At 42.4% G+C, this 24,151-nt stretch overlaps 2 long non-coding RNA genes and 1 pseudogene across 2 annotated transcripts in view; all 3 read left to right on the forward strand.

Moving 5' to 3' along the window:
* LOC132537461 (uncharacterized) overlaps positions 1-24,151 on the forward strand; it is a 317,125-nt gene that overhangs the window by 257,509 nt on the left and 35,465 nt on the right. The gene's annotated exons all lie outside the window — the stretch shown is intronic.
* Positions 6,200-6,654, forward strand: LOC103111666 (riboflavin kinase-like; annotated as a pseudogene).
* Positions 12,564-23,635, forward strand: LOC132537463 (uncharacterized). The gene is made up of 3 exons (XR_009548900.1): positions 12,564-12,668; positions 17,932-18,035; positions 23,349-23,635. It is a non-coding gene; the product is annotated as an uncharacterized LOC132537463 (long non-coding RNA).

The following is a 24,151-nucleotide window of genomic DNA, read 5'->3' on the forward strand; positions in this document are numbered from 1 at the left end:
CAGGGGGCTGGACAATGGGTTGCCCAGGACAATATACATCCCACCATGTATGAACCTTTGGGTTTGAGCCCCAGCATCCTGAGGGAGCTCTCTGGACCACACTGGGCAAGTGAAGTCTGCTGTGATCACTTCTCACATTTTTCTTAAAAACAAAAACAAAACAAAACAAACAAGAAAGATAAAGAGAAGAAAGGGAAAAAAGAAAAAGAAAAACAGAAAGGCAACTCGTGTTATTGGTCCCACCTTCCCAAGATTCATTCTTACATTCTTTCTTTTTGGAAATGGTTACAGGGATATAACACCATCTGAAATAAACACCAACCGGGGGGGGGGGGCAGGGTGGTGGTGCTCCTAGTAGAGCACACATATTACCATGCACAACGACCCAGGTTCAAGCCCCTGCTCCCTACCTGCAGAGGGGAGACTATGAGCAATGCAGCAGGTCTGTAGGCCTCTCTCTCTCTCTCCCCTTCCTTCTCAATTTCTCTTTGTCTCTGTCAAATAAAGAAGTAAATAAATTAATTAAAAGATATTTCTAATTAGCATTTTTTAAAAAAGGATGAGTAGAGTTACTTGGGAGCTTAGGAGGCCAGTGACACCAACCTCACACCAGACTGGATACCACCCCCACCAGGAGAAGGAAGGCTGTGCTTTAAGCCTAGGGTCTGCCAAGTCTTAAAGTCAGAGGGAGGGAGAAGGCATGTCTGTGGTCACTTTGTGCCCCAGCATCTCCAGTGCTGTCCTGAGACTGCACATCCTAGAGCAGGTGCATGGAGCTAAGTCAGACTTTCCAGGAACTGGGGGTGGGGGTGAGCATCTGGTGTCAGGTCTCCTGGTTCAGGAGAGGGGAGTCAGGGAGGTGAAGCATGGACTCCTTCCTGAAGGTGCCCAAGTCAGGTTGGACACTGGGTCCCCTGCCTCCAGCCAGTTCCCCCAGTTCCCCAGCCCCCACTCCCCATCTTTGGCTGCTTCTCTCTCATTCTGAACAACACACCAGATGGACTGCAGGGCCGACACCACCTGGGTCTCCTTAAACCTGAATTTTTCAGTGCCTGGTGGGCACCATAAACCTGGAATGGATGAAGGGCCCTCGCGGCCAGCCTGTTCCTCCCTGGCAACCAGTGTCCAAGAGCTCCCGGAGGAAGAAAGGCGGTGCTCTTGGGTCCTTTCAGTACTGGACCTTCCCATTTCATAATCTCCCAGCTTTTCCGGGGACTGCTCTGAAGCTTGGGTTTCAGGATGGCAAGGAGGCTGGGGGGGGGGAGGGGGGAACAAGGCAGGTGGGGGAGAAGGTAATGGCTCCTTGGGAATTTGAGACAAGAGAACAATGGGAATGTTTAGTTTTCACAACTGAGCTTCTGTTGTGGTATAAAATTATATATAAGGATTTTAAAACAAATGTAACTGTATTTATTTAATTTGATAGGACAGAGAGACATTGAGAAGGAAGGGGGATAAAGAGGGCGAGAGATACAGAGACACTTGCTGCTTTACCATTTGTGAAGCTTTCCCCCTGTAGGTAGGAAGGTGGGCTTGAGCACGGCAACATTTGCACTTAACTAGGAGTGTCAGAACCGGGCCCCATACATAAGGCTTTTTGCCAGGCTGACAGAACAATAGCTCAGAGCTAGGCTGGTAACAGCCCCCCCACCCCCCAGGTTTAAGACCTTTGCTAGTGAAAACACTAGCAGTCAGCTGCTAACCATTCTGAATGAGACTGTCAAAAGTGGTGTCTCTCCTCTCTGTTGCTAAAGTACCCAAGCCTCTGGATCCATCTCCAGAGACCCAGACCCCTTTTGTCCAGGCCTCAGGGAAGAGCACTATGGTGGGAGCCAGCCCCTGGGGGGTGGGGTTTGAGTGAATTGCTCTTAGATCCCTCTCTCCCTCCTATTCTCTTTCTCTTTTCCTTTCTTTCTTTTTCTCTTTCTTTCTTTCTTTCTTTCTTTCTTTCTTTCTTTCTTTCTTTCTTTCTACCAGGGATATCAGGGGCTTGGTGTCAGCATTATGAACCCAGTGCTCCCAGTGGCCATTTTCCTCCCCCTCCCTTTTATTTTATTTGATAGGAAAGAAAGAAATTGAGCGGGCTGGATGGTGGTGCACCTGGCTAAGCACACATATTACCAAGTGCAAGAACCTGGGTTCAAGCTTCTAGTCCCCACCTGCAGGGGGAAATCTTTGTGAATGGTAAAGCAGTGCTACAGGTGTCTCTCGTTCTCTCTCTCTCCCTCCCCCTACCCTTTTGATTTCTAACTGACTCTATCCAATAAAGATAATTTCAAAAACTTTTTAAAAAGGTAAATAAAAAAGAAAGGGACTCTAAGACCCTCTTTCCATAAAAGAGGGAGGCAGGGAGGGAGAGAGAGAGATAGAGAGAAAGAGAGAGAGACAGAGAAAAACTGAGAACTGAGAAGGGAAGGGGAGATAGAGAGAAAGGAGGGGAAAAGGGGAAAGGAGAAAGATAGACATTTCCACAACTGCTTTACCACTTGTGAAAGTGCTCCCACCCCTGAGTGCAGCTGAGGATTGGGGCCTTGAACCTGGGTCCTCATGCATAATAATTTGTGAAGTTTATTAGTGGCAACACTGCCCAGCCCCTATATTAACTTTTATATCTATAAAATTGATAATTCATATTTAAATAAAATTTATTTCTATCTCATAAATGTACATAGATATACATTTATATTATGACTATCTGGTTAAATATCAAATTATATATTAAAATTTTATCTGGCATTTTCCTCACACTTGGAGACACTCAGTTTAACCAAGTGTGTTTGAGAATGTTAAGCAATAAAAGTATTGTTGATTTCAAAACAATTTTACCAATACAGAATTTTCTTTCAAATACTTTTATTTGTTTTAAAGTCTTCTTAATTCTTTTTTTTTTTTTTACTAACATGAGGTGGGGAGAGGGATAGGGAGAGGAAGAAAGAGAGGGAGAGGGAGATAATAGAACCAGAACATCACTCCTGCACATGTGACACTAGGAATTGAACTCAGGAGATGATGCTGGAGAGTCCAGTGCTTTATCTACTGCACAGCCTGCCAGGCTGCTCTTTCTAATACAGTTAATTTCTCATATTCTTTAAAAATATGTAATGAGAACTTTCAGTTTTTGAAACATGTCTATCCTGTGACCTCATTGTCAAAGCAGTCTCCTTTGTCAAAATAATAAGCCAAATCAAACAAACCTAATGCTAGAGAAATTCTGGTTTCATTTTTTATTAAAATAAACACATTGATGTAGTTATATTTCATGAATTGTTATATAGTGCCTCATTCACAGAACCAGAGACTCCCTTCTCAGGGGGCTGTGAGCCAAGACTTGTGAATGAAGACCAGACACACAGAGAAGTTCATGTGGCCATCCAGATGATTGAATCATGTATGTCTGACAAGTCACAATATTGCCGAGAGATCTGAACTTGGATAGTTGGGAAGTTACAGGGAGAATCATTTCTTTCTATGTAAGAATTTCTCAAAACAATAGCTTCATTTTTTTATTAGCTATTCAATATTGATTTACAAAATTACATATCAACATGGGTATGACTCCACACCATTCCCACCACCAGAGTTCTGAATCCTAAGCCCCTCCATTGCAAACCAATGTGGTTCTCCCAAGGTTGCAGATATGGGTTAACTGTCATCTCTACAAGTATCTGTCTACATCTGTACATAATTACCCCCCCCTTTTTTTCCAGGTCCAATCCTTTCTTTCTGTCCAAGTTACACATAACCCTATTACTACATCCAAAAGTCTCTCCCCTTTTCATCTTCTTTCTCTGGGACCTGATAAAGCTGGAGTTCAGAGGCCTCTTATCCTTCTCCTCCTATCAATTCTCCCCTACTGGAAGTATGGATCAAAGTTGTTTTGGGAGTGCAGAAGGTAGGAGTTCTGGCTTCTGTAATTGCTTCTCTGCTAGATTTGGGCATTGGCAGGTTGATAGCCCTAGCCTGTCAAAACCATAGCTTTGTAAAGGTGAAACCAATCAGCACAAAATATGGTAAGTTCTTCTCCTCCCCCCTTCCCCTCTTCCTTCTCCTTTTTCTTTATCTTCATCTTCTCCTTTTATTGCCAGCAGGGTTATCACTGGGCTAGGTGCCTGAACAAGAAATCCACCACTACTAGCACCCTTTATGGTTGTTTTTCTTTCCCCCTTTATTTTATTTGATAGAATGGAGAGATATTGGGAATAGGGTGAGGGTGGAGGGGAGATAGATAGGGATAGAGACACCTGCAACACAGCCTCACCACTGGTGAAACTTCCCCCCTGCAGGTGGAGGCTGGGGCTTGAACCTGGGTACTGCACATGGTTATGTCTGTGCTCTACCAAGCACTACCCAGCCCCATGTGGTGAGTTTCTTATTACTCAATGCATATAAACATGATGTGAGAACCACTAGGTAGAGTTCTCAATAGAGTTGACTCTCAGCATTCTTTTCAATCTTTCGTTCTTTTAGTTAAGAGAATGACATAGAATAACCCCGCTTATCAATACTCATGAAGTTTCAGAATACTGTTGGGATTAACACATATCTAGTTTCCAATTCTTAGATTTTTAGTTAAATAGCAAAAACTATACGCAGCCCTCCTTTCTTAAAATCAAAACATATACAATGGAATACTACTCAGCTATTAAAAATGGTGAATTCACCTTCTTCACCCCATCTTGGATGGAGCTTGAAGGAATCATGTTGAGATCAGCCAGAAAGAGAAGGAAGAATATGGGATGACCTCACTCCTAGATTGAAGTTGACAAATAAGAACAGAAGGAAAAACACATGGCAGAACTTGGACTGGAGTTGGTGTGTCCCACCAAAGTGAAAGACTCTGGGGTGCGGAGAGGGTTCAGGTCCTGGAAGACAGAGGAGGCTCTAGTGGGGTTTGAATTGTTATATAGAAAACTGAGAAGTGTTACACATGTACAAAATACTGTATTTTATTTTACTGTTGACTATAAACCATTAATTCCCCAATAAAGAAATTAAAACAGCAACAAAACCAGTGTTCTGATGCATTAACTAAAAATCTTATGTTGATCTTGGATGGACCTTGAAAATTCATGTTAAATGAAATAAGTCAGAAACAGAAGCATGAGTATGAGATGATCTCACTCTGAGGCAGATGTTGAAAAACAAGATCAGAAGAGAAAACACAAGTAGAACCTGAACTGGAGTTGGCGTATTGCACCAAAGTAAAAGACTCTGGGGTGGGGATGGGGGGGGGGGAGAATACAGGTCCAACAAGGATGACAGAGGACCTAGTGGGTGTTGTATTGTTATATGGAAAACTGGGAAATGTTATGCATGTACAAAATATTGTATTTACTGTTGAATGTAAAACATTAATTCCCTAATAAAGAAATAAAAAAATAATAAAAAGCTTATGTGTCCATTTTATTAGGTTACCTATTTATGACAAGCACTTATGCCTACTTGCAGGGCAGCCTTTTATCAGCATTAATGCATTACAAAGTCAACAAACAAAGAGATTGTTATTGGGTTAAGACTCAAAGCCAAGCTAATCTGATACTTTAAGGAAGGAAATTAAAAACTATGGCCCTTTCAAGGTATATTTTTCCTTGTTGTGTTGACTGGCATTTCACTGCTGACTGTTATGAAGAAGGACATAATTAAGATACTTCTGGAATTTTTTGAACCAGATAAAGTCATTTTAAAGATTAATTATAAGAGCAAACTGAACAAGTAATCAAGGGGAAAAGAAAAAAAGGAAGAAAATGGAGAGTTTCCAACCTGTATATAGTTTGTTAAAATGCTTTACCAATCAGAACTGTAGTACTAGGAAAGAACCATAGATGAGCAAGTTGGCACGTAGCTTGGGAACACATGAAATGAGAAAAACAGATTTAGAGCCACATTTTAGGTCATATTTTAAAATATACCTTATGCTAATTAAAATACCATTAAGAGAGACACAACATGATCTAGAGAAAAAGAAAAGAGTGTCTTAAATCTGATGTCTAGGTGGACATTTAAATTAAAAAGTGATAGAGCCTCAGAGTCGTCGGCAGCTCTTGTTGGGCCAGTGGCATGAGGGTCTCACTGTGGCTGGATGATCCGCCCATGGGCAGTCTGCGCTGTTGGCCGCTCCCGCTAGCCACGGCCGGCTGGTGTGGGGATCCGAGCACTGCCCAACATGGCAGAAGGAGACCCAACCTTGCAGCCCTGTGCCATGAGGCACCTGCCGTACTTCTGCCGTGGAGAGGTGGTGCGGGGCTTGGGCTGCGGCTTCAAGCAGCTGGGCATCCCTCACAGCTAACTTTCCCAAACAAGTAGTAGATAACCTCCCAGCTGATGTATCCACTGTGGCCAGCGTTTGAGATGGAGATGTTCATAAGATGGTGGTGAGCATAGGCTGGAGCCCATACTACAAGAACATGAAAAAGTCTATAGAAACTCACATTATCCATACTTTTAAAGAGGACTTATATGGGGGAGATCCTCAGTGTGGCCATCATTGACTATCTCAGACCAGAAAAGAACTTTGATTCTTTAAAATCACGTATTTCAGCAATTCAAGGTGATATCGAGGAAGCTAAGAAACAATTAGATTTACCAGAACATTTGAAAGTCAAAGAAGACATTTTCTTCCAAAACCCTAAAAGCAAAATAATGAATGGCCACTGATAAGAGATAATTTATTCAATCACTATTTTCTAGTATTTTAATGTTCAATACTGTATGGTTTCATCATTGCTATATGTTGAGAATCGACAATTTTCCTAAGGTTGTGAATTAGTTTAAACAGTACAGTGTTACCATAGTTGCAACTGTTAAACCTATCATGCTATGGTACTAAAATAATTCATTTAAAAAAAAAATCAAGATTAGGAGTTGGGCGGTAGCACAGCAGGTTAAGTGCAGGTGGCACAAAGTGCTAGGACCGATGTAAGGATCCCTGTTCGAGCCCCTGGCCCCCCACCTGCAGAGTCACTTCACAGGTGGTGAAGCTGGTCTGCAGGTGTCTATCTTTCTCTCCCCCTCTCTGTCTTCCCTTCCTCTCTCCATTTCCCTCTGTCCTATCCAACAACAATGACAACAATATAACAACAAGGACAACAAAAGGGAATAGATAATAAATAAATATTTAAAGAGAGCTAAAAAATAATCAAGATTATTTTGTATGTAAGGTGTTGATTAAAATATACTGGGGCGCTCTTAAGTGTCTTATAATAGAAATGAAAATGTAAGTACATATAAGTCAAAAGGTAAATAGCTAGTTTCTCATGGGAAATGTGTGTACTTTGCTAGCATGTGCTACTAAGCAGAAAAGACTTAGAAAGGGTGATGTATGAAACAGAGTCTCTCAGATTGTTAGATATCTGAAGGGGAGAATCCAGACATTGCCCTTTTGATATTTTGTGCATTCGTATGTTATTACAGGAAGGGTGGCTGCTGACATTTTAATCAGTCATTTCTTTTATGAGGCTAAATCATTCTGTGTTCCATTTTTGTTACACCGCCTCAACCTTAATTGGTAATTTCCTTTACATATTGTTTTCTTTTAAAACAAATTTAAAATGAATGTTTTTCAGATCTTGAGCTTGCACTTCTCTTTTTTTGGGAGGATGACAAAGATTGAACCCAAGACCTCATACATGTGACACCTATGCTCTACCACTGAATTGTATCCATCTCTTTATTTTTAAGAATAGAATTTCTTGGTCTTCAATGTTTTTTTTCCCCTTTGTCAGTTTTTTTTTTTTTTTTTTTTTTACTATTTAGGATTTCCAACTACTGTACACTTAGAAAAGATTGCATCAATCTTTACCATCCCATCTCTTTACTATGTGAACAGTAATTAAGTGCATATCTATTTTTTGTGTTTTAGGGAGAAAAAAACAAATTTCATCTTTAGGTTTCCTTGCATTTTAGACAGACACTTAAGTACTAGCTGTACTTTGAGGGAATCTAAGAGCCAATTAAACTATGAAATCCTTATTTATTTTAATGTGATTATATTATTGAGAAAATGTATACTTGTAGTTGTATATGTACAATGTAATATAATGCTTACAACTTGAGGGACAGACATAATAAAGTTTTAATTAATTAATCTAAAAAAAGTGATAGAGAAATGACAGAGAGGGGCCAGGCAGTTACACACCTGGTTAAGTGTGCACATTACAGTGTTCAAGGACCTGGGTTCAAACCTCTGGTTCCCATCTGCAGGAGAAAACTTCATAAGTGGTGAAGCAATGCTACAAGTGTCTCTCTCCCTGTCTATCTCCCCCTCCACTCTCAATCTCTGTCTCTAACCAATATTAAATAAAAAATTTTAAAATTAAAAAAGAGAAATGACAGAGAAAAAAGTGTTTTGATTATATAGAAAGGTAAAACATCAAGAAACAGCTTATGTAATAAATTATGGAAAAGGAAAACCTGGGAAAAAATAATAGACAATACACAATGACAAAGAAGCATTTATTTTCTTTACTGAACAAATCTTATTTGAATTCACAGAAGAAATTTCTGAAGGTAGGTATAGGAGGTAGGAAAGGGGAGATTCTAATGACAGATAATCATATGGAAAGATGTTCAGCCTCGTTAAGGAGTGTGAATTAAGATGAGGTGTAATTTCACCTCTTTAATGCCAGAAGATTTAATTGTGTGGAAGACTTATCATACTGATGAGAAAACAGAGGAAAGCAATTTAGTAATGGGTGTCAAGAGCTTTAAGATGTCATTATTCCTGGGCTCTGTCACCCCATTTCTAGAATCTGTCCTAAGCCAGTAACACAAAACAGAACAAAAGCTCTGATTTTTTTTTTTTTTTTGCCAAGGCAAGATAATGCAAATCATAAAATCACTGAAAAAAAAATCAAAATCGTGGAAACTTTATATTAAGTAGTAAGCAAAAGTGCACTAAGATCAAATAAACTAAGATCAAGTTGTTGTTTCTTTTTTAGAGACCAACTCACAATTCACTTTTCACAAGGAAATGTACTCCATGAGTAAAACCAGCAGGAACAACAGTTTAAGATCTAGATCCCTGGAAATTCAGATGTTAGAATGATTATTATTTAATTTTATTTAGTTATGTGATAGAGGCAGAAATTGAGAGGGAAGGGGGAGATAGAGAGGGAGTCAGAGAGGCACCTGTGGCACTGCTTCACCTATCATGAAGCTTTTTCCATGGAGATGGGGACAAAGGGCTTGAACTCCGGTCCATTAAAATGTGTACTTAACCAGGTGTGCCATGCCCAGCCCACTACAATCAAGTTTATGAGCAGTTAGATAAATGTATGTGATTCTTTACAAAAAGAGAGAGAGAGAGAATAAGTTATGGAAATAATAGCAAAACATAGCCATCAACTCTAGGCATAACTTCAACATGTGGTCTACAGGCCTTATGTTCACTCATCATTTCCTCTGTAAGATGATAATAAATTTAATTTGATTACTTCTTTCTTCTCATTAATGAGCTCAGCAGGTCATCTGGATTGTGTAGGAGATGTGTTGCCCTCTTAATCAAGTTTGGGGACCCCTTCAAGTTCAGAGAAACACATTTACATCAGATTTAGGTGAAGTCCTGCTATGCCAGCTGCCATTTTTAAAAAGCTGGCTTTCTGAAGTTGAGATTCTGAGTATCTCCTGCTCAAGTAGCCCACAAATCCTGGAACTCCATTTATTTGCAGTTTACTGCTTTATTTGAATTGATGAAACTTATGTTCTGTCCTCCTGGCCATGCTGGTTTTTCCTCTCCTTGGCTCATGTCAGGTTGGAGGGCTCATGTGTGTGACAACATTTCTAGCCATCTGACCCACTTCTCAGTCATTGGTGTGCCAAGCAGGAATGCAGGTGGACCCTGGCTCACCAGGGAATGCATGGCTTTTTACCTTTGTACAGTTTCCTGAGACTGGCACTGATGGGATTCTCTGTTATGTTTATTTATTTATTTATTTTTCTTAACACATTTGTGCTGACTTCTGGCAGTTGCTCTGTCCTTTCCAAATGCTCTAATTTTCTGTTTGCTAGTCCCTCCTGACATTTTTCCAGAAATACCCACGAGCATATTTTGTCCTAATTTTTGAAAATTGTGACATCTGCTCATCTCCAGGTTTATTCTGCAAGTCTTAACCTTCCTGGTTACTCAAAGGTTACTACAGTTGAAACTGCAGGCTATTCTAGCCTACCGAGAGGTTGTAAAGTTGGGTGTAAAGAGGTAACGTTATTTTGCACAATTAGTCCTTACTTTCAGATTTACTTCATATCTGGGTCTCTGATTCCTTACTAATAACGTGTTCTAGACTTTACAGCAGGAATATCATTCTGTATAGAAAAGATAAACACAGAGTGGAAGGAAGTCTCTGTTTTCTGTTTACATGAAACCATGTTCTCCAACAAACTCAAGACTATCTGTGCTCTTACTTTCAGTCTAGCTTGTTGTCCTAAATGGTTTTTGTGAATCTCAGCTGCTTAATGCTTCTTGGAGATTCGTGATGGCCTTTGATGGGACCTTAGCCGGATCACCTAAATGTACTTTCCTCATTTGTAAGAAATGGATAATAACAGCATTTCACAGTGTGTTGTGAAGATGGGGTCGGCATTTGAGAAGAGCTTAGAGAATAAGGAAGACCTACCTGTATGTCAAATATTCTCTTGACTTTCTGTGCTCTCTTGATACACCCTCCCCCTACTTTCCGTGCTACCTCTCCCCCCTGTCGCTTGTCCATTGGGATGACCCTACTGAATGGTCTGAATTTCCTTCCCCATCAATGAATGTGATTGTCTGGCTTTTTCTGAAGTCCATAAAATATATCTGATTATTCAACATAAATGTTTCAGATCACTAAATCACTGTAATTGTTGCCCACTAACTCTTTAATAGTGATCACAAATGATAACTTTCACAAAAAATGTGACTTCTGTGTTCTTTTTAAATACATTCCCCCTTTCCATTTTAAAAAACAAAACAAAATAATCATCTTCACAGAGAACATTTATAGCTTAGTATAAGCTCTCTTTTTCCCCCTTTCCTTCCTGACACATGTCTAAATGATGACAAAGGATTTGAATCTCACCCTGTGTTATATATGATTTGTACTCACATCTACAAAGCGACAAACAGACATATAGCAAATTTATATACTAGAAAGTTCTTGGTGTTTTCTTGATTCTTTAATATAAATCAATGTCTCCTACTTTTATGTGGAACATATTTCTTGTCCAGCTTTGAAAACCTGTATCTGGAGTTCTCTACACAGTTCCATCCTGATTCCCTGACTCTGATTAGATTTACTTGCTTTGGTAGCTCACTCTGGTCCCATTCCTCCTTCACCAGCTGTGGGTCATAAGCTAACTTACATATAACTTAACATATCATTCACGATGCCGCCTGACATGGCTAAACACATGGGTCTACATTTTGTCTCTTTTGTCTCTAGAGGATGTATAAAACTCAATGTCTGTGAAATTTCAGATGGCTTTAAATATATATACACATAGAGAGATATATTGGTTTTTACTTACTTAATCATTTTATTGGGGGAGGGTTAGTGGTTTAGGGTACAATTGCTGACACATGGGCAGTTTCTCATCTCCCCATGATAGTTGGCCGCAAATAAAACACTCTCCTTTCCTTACCATGATGCACCAGGACCCCAAAGCACCACCCCCCCTCACCCTCCCTGCCTTCCTTTCTCAGAATCCTTTGCTTTGGTGCAATATATCAGACCAGCCCAAATCTTACTTTGTGTTTCCCATTACTGTCTTAAGTTTGTATGGAGCTTTCTTTCTTTCTTTCTTTCTTTTTTAAAATTTCTTTATTAGGGGATTAATGGTTTACAGGCGACAGTAAAAGACAATAGTTTATACATGTGTAACATTTCCCAGTTTTCCACATAACAATTTAACTCCCACTAGGCCCTCTCTGCCATCATGCTCCAGGACCTGAACCCTTCCCCCCACTCTAGAGTCTTTTACTTTGGTGCAATACACTAACTGCAGCCCAAGTTATGTTTAGTGATTTCTCTTCTGATCTTGTTTTTCAACTTCTGTCCAGGAGTGAGATCATCCCATATTCATCCTTCTGTTTCTGACTTAACATGATTCCTTCAAGCTCCATCCAAGATGGGGTTAAGAAGGTAAATTCATCTTTTTAATAGCTGAATAGTATTTGGATAGAGTTTGAAAGAATCATGTTAAGTCAGATAAGAAAAAAAGAGAAAGCCATGATGATGATGATGATGATGATGATGATGAATTGAAGAGTAGTAACATAAGACACTGGAGTTTCAGTGGTTTGAGAATACAGTTCCCTAGAATCCTCCAGGTAGGATTTGGCTACATTTAAAGGAAGCTCAAGGAAAAGCTTAGGAAGTGAGTCACCCTGCTTTATGGAAGTGCACATGGTATCACCAGCTCCTGGCCATGGTGACAGCTCCTTCCAACCTTAGCCCTGACCTCCCTGATCTTCCCGCTCACCAGCAGCTGGAGTTAACTGATAACCAGCTGCCTGTGGAGGTTCCTGCCTGCTAGTTGGTGAGAGGGGCGAACCCCAGGCCTGGAAGCATGGATATTGGCTGGATAGATGAAGGGTGAGCTTGTGAGTGGACAGTGGGACTCCCAGGAATCAGTAACTTTCCTCTAAGCTAGCTGGTCACTAGAGGATTGTGTCCAAATTGCTGGGAAGCTCTTCTGTAAGTGGGGCTCCTGGGGGTGGACAGTGCAGAATACAGGATTGGCAGAATACAGGATTGGGGCCCTGGGTGTGATCCCTGTCTTGTGTTCTCTTGTCAGTAAAACAGTAAAGCTTTGGGGGAAGATGGGTGGATGAAGCCTTTACAAGTCTAAGGGAGAGGAGTGTGAGAGGGGTGTCTCCTCACCAAGGTCATTCCAGCTGGACTGCAAGGACAGTGAGGGGGCCCTGGTCAGGGCCCTAGATGCACTCCTGGTTGTCCTCTGACCCCTTCTCTGTCCCCTTTGTTCTTGTCCTGCGCTTCTCTGAAGAGTAGTGACAACAGTGCATTTGATTTTCTCTCTCTCTCTCTATATATATATGTATACGTATATATATATAATTAAAAGAAATAAAATATTTAAAAAGGGAGGAGACAGCATAATGGTTATGCAAAGAGGCCTCATAGCCAAGGCTCCTAGGCCCCAGGTTTAGTCCCTGGCACCACCATCAGTCAGAGATGAGAATGGTTCTATAAGAAAAAAAAAAGTAAACATGAGTAAGTAAATAAATTATAAAATATGTTAACTTATTTATCTACCTGCTGAGGGCCTTTCCAGGACTCTAAACACCTTATTCTTGGAACTCTCTTGGGTGGAAGGCACTAGAAATTAGTTAGACAGCAGCAGGCTGCTTATTCTTATTTTTCCTGGGATGAAAGACTGCGGCTGAGGGGCCGGGTGGTAGTGTATCTGGTTGAGCACAGATGTTACAATGCATGAGGACCTGGGCTTGAGCCCCCACTCCCCACCTACAGGAAAGCTTTGTGAGTGGAGAAGCAGTACTTCAGATGTCTCTCTTCCTCCTTCTCTCTCTTCCTATCTCTCCCTCTCTCTCTCCCTTCCTTCTCTATTTCTAGCTATCTGTATCCAATAAATAAACAAAGATAAAAAATTGGAAGATTGTGGTCAACAGATGTTTGTATTTACATTCAGACACGACACCCCTGATAGATGAAAGGAAAACAGATCCTCTTTCTCTGTTCTTGTAACTAAGAGTCAAAAATATAATAATAGCTCACAGAATCAGAACTCTGTTGGGGGGGCAATGTGCTCTGGGATCCTAGGGCGCCTCACACAGGTGAAGGCGTGAGGACAATGCATTTGAAGTGACTCTGGGTTTTAATAGGTTGACCAGGGTCCCCGAGCCTGCAGTCCTGAGCAAAGTGACAGTTCCAGGGACCTGGGACCCAGCCTTCCCCTCTACCCCCAACTACTTGGGAGCTGCCCAGAGTATTTGTAGACACTTTCCTAGAGATTTACCCAGAGGAGGGAAAGCTACCAAAAAGTCCTCTGCACAGCAGGGTTCGTAGAAACACAGTTTTTAATAGCCCAAATCTGGAGGCAACCCAGATGCCCAAAGACAGGTGAATAACTAAGGAAGTTGTGGTACATAGATACAATGGAGTACTTTGCATCTATTAAAAATAATGAGGTCATTTCTTTTGCAATATTGTGGTCAGAACTGAACTTGAAGGCATCATGTTGAGTGAGACAAGCCAGAAAGAGAAAGACCAACAGCAAGTTACCTCACGTATAGGTGGAACTTAAAAACAAAGAACAGTAAGGGTAAAGATAAAGTAAAACTCAGATTGGGTGTGGTGTATTGCACCAAAGCAAAGGGTTGTGGAGAAAGAGAGAGAGGGGCAGGATTAAGGGACATGGGGTCCTGGTGTGTCTCTTAGACTCCAATCAAGGGGAGATGAGAGGCTGTGCCTATAAACCATTAGCCCCCCCATAAAATAAAAGTAAATAAATAGATAAATAAAAATGATAGGTAGTAAAAAGAAAAGAAAGAAAGAAAAAAGAAATTCTGCTCTTCTTAAAGCAGTGCTGGTTCTGCTTGAGGTGCTCCCACAATCCCACAGTCCACAGAAACAGCTGACCAAACCAGAAAGGGGGAAGAGGAGAAAATGCAGTCTCTTGGCACTCAGGCAGCAGAGCGAGGAGGTTGCCTCTTGGTTTGAGAAAGCCTTCACCTTGGGGGTGAAGCAGCTCCCCCCACATGCCCCCAGCCGGCCAATGGAGGAGGGCTTGGGACCCTGTAAACCCCCAGCCTGCCAATGGAGGAGGGCTTGGCTCTAGGACAGGCTTGGAAAGCCCCCTGACTCCAGGACAGGGCTCTGGGGAAGCATAAATAAGTTCCAACCTCCAGGCTTACTCCACTACAAACAAATAATGGTGTTTCCCAGACAGCCCTTCCTGGAAAAAAAAAAAAAAAAAGGAGCTGCTGTCCTCTAGTAAGAAAATATTTCTAGGAAAAGTAGGCATTTAGAAAGCACAGTTTACAGGGAGAGCAGCAGGGGAGTATGGAGGAACCATCGTCAATCCCTGGATATAAATGTTCCTTAATAAAAAGGACTGAATTCAATTATGCTAAGACATTCAGATAGTCTCTGGTGGCAGAAATGACAGAAGCCATGCTTGTGGAAGAACAGTTTGTCTTCATTTGCATAATAATAAACACACAGTTTCCTAAGACAAGAGGCAGCAAGCATATACATATATATATATAGTCTTTTTTTTTTGTCCTTTTGATCAGAAGCACCAGAAACGATTGCTGCCTCTTGTCTGCTGGTGCTTTTTCACAGCATTTTCAGACCTTGTGTTTCTCTTCCAGTGGCAGGAACAGGTAGTTCACTTGCTCCTGTGTTTTTAATTTTATTTTATTGAAAATTCATGTGTATCGGATCTCTGATTCCACCATGAGTGAGACCATCCAGTAGTTGTCTTTCATCTCTTTACTTATTTCACTAAGCCTAATCACCTCCAGTCCAATCCATTTTGTTCCAAAGGACACAGTACAATCTTTTTGATTGCAGAGTAGTATTCCATGGAGTAAATATCCCATAACTTGTTCAGCCAGTCAACTGTTGATGGCCATTTAGGCTGCTTCCACTCTGGCTATTGTGAACAATGTAACTATGAACATAGGGGCACATATGTCACTTTGAGTTTGTGTTTCAGAGTCCTTTGAATAAATACCAGAGTGATATTGCTGGGTCTTAGGTAATTCCATTTTAATTTTTTAAAAAATATTTATTTATTTATTCCCTTTTGTTGCCCTTGTTGTTTTACTGTTGTAGTTATTGTTGTTATTGTTATTGATGTCATTGTTGGATAGGACAGAGAGAAATGGAGAGAGGAGGGGAAGACAGAGAGGGGAGAGAAAGATAGACACCTGCAGACCTGCTTCACCGCTTGTGAAGCGACTGCCCTGCAGGTGGGGAACGGGGGCTCAAACCGGGATCCATACACTGGTCCTTGCGCTTTGTGCCAGGTACGCTCAACCCATTGCACTACTGCCCTACTCCCCCATTTTCATTTTTTTTGAGGACTAAAACCACTTTTCTATCAAATTCCCTTACTCATCCATCTTGTATCCTCATGCTGTGGCACCCCTCCTAAACACACCCCATTTCCTGAAGCTCAGGTTCCTTTAAAAATTCAATAAGGGCCAGGGAGTTGGCTCAGTCTGTCAGAGCACCAGCTCACATGCCTGGGGTCCTAAGGCCACTGGCTCAGTCCCTGGCACCAACTTATGCCAGAGCTTAGCAGGGCTCTAGTCCTCCCTGTCTCCTCTCATAAAATCAATCTTAATTAAAAAAGAATCTGATGAAAGCTCTGGGCCCCTTTCCCAGAAGAAAATACACGTAAGCTTGTCGCTGACTTGCCTGGGCTCCTGGCTTGGGGGTGTGCAGGGCCCCACCCCTGAGCCTTCTCTACCCTGGGGCCCCACCTGGCAGGGGTCTCTTGGGTTCAAGACTTGTGGAACTTCTTTTTCACGGTTCCTCACTAGACTGGTATGCTGGGGAGAGTGGAGGGTGCCAATCCAGTACTGAAGGGCTGTGCTTTTCTAGGGGGGTGTGGGCTCTGCTCCAGTATGGGGGTTGAGCTCCCAGACTCTGTGTGAGCTCAGATCTCACAGAGCCTCTGCAGAAAATACAACCTCCCCAACCCTCAGTCTCCTGTGATCCCCCAAAACATGGTTGGGGCAGACAGCCTTCTTGTCCACCCACTCCACCTCAGTTCTGGTTACAAGAACAGACTGTCACCCCTTACCCACTTGTCTCTCCCCTCCCCAGTCATCTCAAATTTCTCTGTTCTCAGTGGAGAAGTGGGTGGTTTTAGAGCAGAACTGGGTCCCAGGAGTACAAAACCGGAGTGCTTGTCTATTTCTCTCTTTCTCTCTCCCTTTCTCTTTGGGATGATCCATTTGTTCAGCTCCTACAGACAAATCATGCCTCTCACAGACACTAATAACAATAAAACCAAACCCCACACGCTATTGCATCAGATTTCAGCAAGTCTGGCTGTTACATGGTCTAGGTTATAAGTACAAGGCCCCTTAGAGGTATGAGAGTGGGCTGACACGACGCCTGAGATGGCTCACTGGGCAGACCACGTCCCTTGCTAAGCATGCAGCCTAGTCCTATCCCCAGCACCACATGGGAGATGCTATGGCAGTAGTGGAAACTCCAGCACTGTGGTGTCTCTCCCTATCTCTGTCTCTGTCTCTTTCTGGATGAAAAATTGGCCCGGGATGCATATGCAAGACCCTGATTCTACAGCAGTGTTTTTAAAAAGAAGGGATAGGCTGTCACCTTCTTCCTCCCCAACCCAGGAATGGGGACCCTCCCCTCTGGAATGAATGTCCCTCCTGGTATAGAATCTCTCCCATCAGTTTTAGCTTTTTGCTCATCAAATACCAAGCTGCTCAGGGCTGGACAGTGGCATGCATGTTACAAAGTGCAAGGACCTGGATTTAAACCCTTGGTACCCACTTGCAGTGGGAAAGCTTCATGAGTGATAAAGCAGTACTGCAAGTCTCTCTCTCTCTCTCTCCCTTCTTTCTTGATTTCTTTCTGTCCTATCAAGTGAAGAGAAGAAGGAAGAGAAGGAGGAGGAACAAGAAGGAGGAGAAGAAGAAGGACAAGGGAGGAGGAGGAGGAGAAAGAAGGAAAAAAGTGGCCACTGGGAATAGTGGATATATTGCATCAATCCCTAGTGATAACCCTGGTGGGGAACAAAAAAAGGAAGAAAGAAAGAGAAAACAAAAACAAAAAACCAACAACAAAAACCCCACCAAAACTGCTTTCACCCTAAAGGAAAAGTCAAGCAAGAGTGCCACTACTGGTACCCTGGTTCTCAGCACAATATTTAGTCAACAAGCCCAGGGACTGTCACACTCCTGGATGGGGACAAAAGTATCACTCACCTTTGCAGCATAGGTGCAGCGGCAGGATGTCTGACCCTGCATCACCAGCCAATGTGCAGCTAATCTCATTTATCTGTCCACCTCTGCTGACTGACTCCATGGAGATTACAGGGTGAGTTTCACACTGCATCCCACCCTCTGGATTGGGTATGTGCTCACAGCTGCACCTTTGAGAAGCAAGGTTCTGAGGCCATTATCTCTTTAAATATTTAAATGAAAATCACCAAAATCCTTATCCCATTTTTGCATAGATGTCTTTCATTCCTAGAAACCTTCCTGGCAAACACAGACCCCAAGAGGTCTCTAAACTGATCATAGTCTAGGTAGGGCCAGGACATATCTCTGAGTCTAGAAGACATAGTTTGAGGGACCAGATCCCCTCCTCAAGAGACCTTATCCTTGTAGACTTTCTGTCACCACTATGGAGGAAAGACTTCTCTGCTAAAAGTGAGTGGTGTCTCTTGGGGACCTTGTGGGTGATTCATAATATCTTGTCACTATGGACATGTGTTAACAATGTTGCTTTTATGCTGACCCATTTCTCTAACCATTAAGAGCTATGCATTAGAACAACAGAATAGCTGGTGGGGCTACAGAGTAGCAGCAGCTGCAGCTCTCTCCTCTCCCTAGTCAACTAAGAGTAACAAAGAAGATTACCTAGGAATACAACAACACAAGACTTGGAATACTTTGGGAACATACCAAGTCACTGGTGAGTGCAAACATGTGTGGTTCATGGACAGAGAGGGATCTAAGGGAGAGTCCTGGGGCTGAAAGCCTGTATCTACCACTGAGAAGCTGGTAACAGTCTGGCAGTTTGCCAGTTGAGGCACCATCTCTGGTCTAAGTTGTATCAACAAATGAACTGCTGACAGGAGAGGATTCCCTAAGGCTCACCAAATGCAATTGTGAGTCTCCATTCTACTGTCCCTTGGAGGATGGAGCAGTAGTGTGGAGTTATCTGATCAGGCAACTCAGGAGAAGACATATACTCCCAGTGATCTGGAAGTGAGGCTGTATAGTGGGAGCCTTTCCACATTGTTCTCCCCATGAATTTGGAGACACATTGAATAAGCCTCAGAACCCATGGAGTACAAACAGGATATTTTTTTAGAAACTCACAAGACCAAGGAGTGCTTCCCAGCTTAGTTCTTGCTGCTGTCAGAGAAGCCAACTGGGTCTGGGGCTTGGACCCTTGAGGCAGGGGTGTCTCTTTGCATAACCTCTGTGCTATCTCTCCCCACTCCATTTTATCTCTAGGTTAGCAGTGAGTAATTAAGCTAAAAAAAACCTACTTACAGTTTAAAAGCCCACAGTCTCCCATAGTCTACAGGGAAGGTAAAGAACAAAAGAGGGTTTAACAGCCACCATGTTTCATCTCAAGGACTGAGACAACAGTGAAACAACTGTTAATTTCCATAACTGTGAACTCTTTATATACCATACTTAGACAAAAGTCAATCCAGGCAAGTGTGATTAATTGATTGAATAGTACTGAGAAAGGGACCTCATAACACACCATATGCAATGGTTAAACCAAGAAGAAACATTGGAGAAATGAACTAGGACAAAAGCACGGATAAAACTCACCCAAAGGTAGAAGCACATAAGACTGAGAAAAAGATCCAAACACTAATTGAAGTATTAGTCATAGGAGTGAAGAAAGAGTTTGAAAGTAATATCAGAAATGGGGAAAGAGCAAATGAGACACCAAAAGAAAATACTATCTCGAGGCGATTAGATAGCTGAAAGCTGAAATAGCTGAGCTAAGAGCACAACTAGCTGAACAAACTAATACAGGGTAGAAATAGGTTAACAAAATAGCAATGTTACAGAAAACAACAGAGGGGAGAGAGAATAGAATAAGCGAGGCAGAAAACAGAACTAGCAAGATTGAGGATGAGTTAGAGAAAACTAAGAAGTAAGAGATCTCAAAAAGAGATTAAGAGATACTGAAAACAGCAGATGGGATGACTTCAAAAGAATTAATAGATGCATTATAGGCCTACCAGAGGAAGAAAGGAAGGGAAGGGAAGAAAGCATTCTACAGGACATAATAGATGAAAACTTCCCTAGTCTAGACAACATAAAAGACATACTGGTTCATGAAACTCAGAGGGTACCAAACAGAATGAACCCAGACTTAAAGACTTGAAGACACATCATATATAGAATGGAAAGGAATAAGGATAGGTAAAGGATCCTCAATGCTGCAAGAGAAAACAAAGAGTCATTTACAGAGGAATAGCCATAAGATTAGCATCAGATTTCTCCACACAAACACTACAGGCCAGAAGGGAATGGAAAGATATATCAAGCTTTCAATGAGAAAGGCTTTCAACCAAGACTACTGTATTCTTCTGTCATTCAGACTAGATGGAGGTATAAAAACCTTCTCAGACAAGCAACAGTTGAAGGAATCAACTATTACCAAGCCTGCCCTGAAAGAAGTTCTGAAAGATCTCTTATAAACAATCACATTATCATAAACATGTCATATATGAGAACACTCTAAAATGTTAGAATAATAGCATTAAAATATCTTCATGATATAATATCAATAAATGTCAATGGCCTGAATTCACCTATTAAAAGGCACAGAGTAGGAAGATGGATCAGAAAACACAAGCCAACAGACCACAAAAAGGGGCAAGAACAGCTACTCTCAATCTAACAGGATCAACCTTAAAATAAATAAAACTTAAGAAGATAGGGATGGACATTACTTAATGCTCAGAGGATCAGTCAATCAAGAGGACTTAACGATTATTAAATCTATACACCCAAGGAGAGGCCATCTAAATATATCAAACATCTACTGAAAGAGCTACAACAATATATTAATAGCAACACAGTAATAGTAGGGGATTTCAACACCCCTTGGATGTTATACTGGAAACTATCAAGTACTTAGAGAAAAATATTGGCAGAACTCTCTTCCATCTAAATTTTAAAGCCATCTTCAATGAAATGAATCCAATTACAAAAAAAATTGAACAATAAACACAAAGCAGAACTTAGACTGGGTCTGGTGTATTGCATCAAAGTAAAGGACTCTGGGGTAGGGAGGAGGATTCAGGTCCTGAAACATGATGGTAGAGGAGGACCTAGTGGGGGTTGTATTGTTATGTGGAAATGTTATGCATGTACAAACTATTGTACTTTACTGTTGACTGTAAGTTATTAATACCCAATAAAGAAATTAAAAAAGAAAAGAAAGAAGAAAAAGAACTATAGAGTAGTTGACTAGTCATGGCAGAAATTCTTTGTCTTCTGGGGACAGATGGTAGGGCATTTGGTTGAGCACTCTTTACAATCAATGTTCAAGGACCTGTGTTCAAGCCCCCAGTCACCATTTACAGGGAGAAAACTTTGCAAGTGGTGAACCAGTGATGCAGGTGTTTCTGTCTCTCTTACTCTCTATCTCCCCCTTCTCTCTCGGTTTCTACAATAAATAAAGATAGTTAAAAAGAAATTCTTTGTCTTCTCATGCTATTCCTGGCTCCAGTATCCAGGGGTGTTTGGCCCACATCAGAGTAAACACAGATAATGGATCAAAGGGCCCCACAGGCAAAAAAAAAAAAAAAAGCCTTAGCTACTACCCCTTCTTCTTCTTCTAGCGTTTGCCCTTCTTTCGTAGCCAGTCAACAGCGTCAGGTTGAGCCTGATGTAAAGTTTCGAGACCTCCTTTGAATCTGGAGAGGTGGCAGTCATTGACTATGTGGGTCATAGTCTGTCTGGAGCCGCAGGGGCAGTTCGGGCTATCTCTGGCTCTCCAGCGATGGAACATAGTGGCGCACCGGCCATGGCCTGTTCGATAGCGATTGAGGAGGGCCCAATCATAACGTGCTAGGTCAAAGCTGGGTTGACGCTTGCAGGGGTCTGTGATGAGGTGTTTGTTCTTTACCTCAGCTGACTGCCAACTCTGTTTCCAAGAGTCTGGAACAGAGAAGTTCAGTGTAGGCGTAGGGGACCAGATTGTGTGACGAGACGTCAAGCGTTGGACAGGGTGGGCGAAGATATCCGCGTATATTGGCAGGTCCGGTCGAGCATAGACGTGGGAAATGAACTTAGATGATGCCGCATCCTGACGAATATCTGGCGGGGCGATATTGCTAAGAACTGGCAGCCATGGAACCGGGGTGGAACGGATGGTTCCAGAAATTATCCTCATGGAGGAATATAATTTGGAATCGACCAAGTGGACATGGGGGCTACGGAACCATACTGGGGCACAGTATTCTGCAGTGGAATAGCATAATGCCAGAGAGGATGATCGTAGTGTGGAAGCGCTCGCGCCCCATGAGGAGCTGGCCAGTCTTGCAATGATGTTATTCCTGGCGCCCACCTTTGCTGCAGTTTTTATGAGATGTTCGTGAAATGACAGATCGCGATCGAGAGTAACGCCAAGATAGACTGGCTGGGCTTCATGCCGGATTCTCGTATCGTCAAGCTGCACATTAAGCTCACGCGAGGCCGAGGCATGGTGTAGATGGAAAACAGATGATACCGTTTTTGCAGTGCTAGGGACTAGTCTCCATTTTTTACAATAATCAGATATCAGAGACATGTCTTTCATGAGTGTTTCCTCGAGGATGTCGAACTTGGATGCCTGAGTTGCACAGAAGATGTCATCGGCGTAGATGAACTTCCTTGAAGAAGTTTCTGGAAGGTCATTGATGTAAATATTAAATAGCGTAGGAGCCAGAACAGAGCCCTGGGGGAGGCCACTTGAGACAAGTCTCCATCTGCTAGACTTGTCACCCAGATGCACCCGGAATCTTCCGTTTTGGAGAAGAAACGATATAGTGTTGGCCACCCATGGAGGCAGGCATCTTGAGATCTTGACTAGGAGACCATGGTGCCAGACCGTGTCATAGGCTGCTGTGAGATCAACAAAGACAGCACCCGTCTTTTAATTCTTCTGGAATCCATTTTCAATGTAAGTTGAGAGGGCCAGGGCTTGTTTGCAGGTAGATCTTCCTGGGTGGAAACCAGCTTGGGCGGATGATAGGAATTTCTCTGTAAGAGGAGAAATACATGACAGAAGCACCCTCTCAAGGAGTTTGTAACACACGGAGAGGAGAGAAATTCGTCTATAGCTGGCGGCCAGCTACTACCCCTGAACCATGCCTACAACTTTGGGGTAAGGTCAGGAGATTCAGAGTAAACAGAATTTGATGTAATCATTAGGATTGGAGACAAGTCTGATATAGAGTGGTTTACATACTAAAAGGTAGATTATTTAAATGTGTCCTCCCTTAATCCGCTTATACTTGACACAGCTGTCTTGATGTAAATGCATAGGCTCAATAAAAAGGCTGAGGGTAAGGTACTTGTGTGAGACACTCAGTGAAATCCCATCATGGGATGTATACTGGTGTTGACCACCTCCAAACTTCTCTTTCACCATCTACTCTATAAGGGGTTCACATCGGAAACCCTGGATCCTGGCAGCCTCACCAGGGATAAAGTGATGGCAAGGATGGCTGCAAAGGACACCCCACTGGCCTGGGGACTGAGCTGACTCTTGTGGCAGGTCCTTCACACTGTGACGGGAAAGAAAAAGGTGATTCGCACTAACATCGATTTTTGAAGTCTGATTCCAGTTTTGATAAGACAAAAACATGCTTGCAGCTTGGGCTCTTCAGAATTCTGGGGGCTGGCAGGAAGTGAAGAGAACAGGGAGTAGCAATCTGTCCACAATGGGAAAGGCAGCCCCTGGCTCTCCCCATCCAGGGCAGTTTCTCCCCGTCTGGAGGTTGCACAGACGGTGTCCCCCTCACTGTAATGCAACTGTTACTTGGTGGACCTGGCATGGAAGCCTGACTGCAGCAGCCCACCAATGTAATGTCACTTTCAAGGGAACTCTTGAAGCTCGTATTATCAATTAGAACTCAGTCACGAATTTCTAAGTCACCTGCCAGGGACCCAGGCCTCTGAGTCCTCTTCCCAGCCCCAAGGAAGACATGAACTGAGCATCTCGCTGACTTCCACCCAGGTGAACTCCTGAGGCCTTTCTTTCTCTCCTGTCAGTCTGTTGGAGACACGCCATCCCCAAAGACAAGGAAACACTCCCACCACCACTTATAAATGTGGGAGGTAGACCCCTCGTGGGCCCAGCATGCAGAATGAGAAAGGTGCTTCTTGACAGTTGTTAAATGACAAAAGTTTAATGGTGGAACAAGTTCTAAACACACCCCTTTCCATGATCACAATTTCCACCCT

This window comes from Erinaceus europaeus, chromosome 3 (genome assembly GCF_950295315.1).
Source record: "Erinaceus europaeus chromosome 3, mEriEur2.1, whole genome shotgun sequence".
In the NCBI taxonomy this organism is placed as follows: Eukaryota; Metazoa; Chordata; class Mammalia; order Eulipotyphla; family Erinaceidae; genus Erinaceus; species Erinaceus europaeus.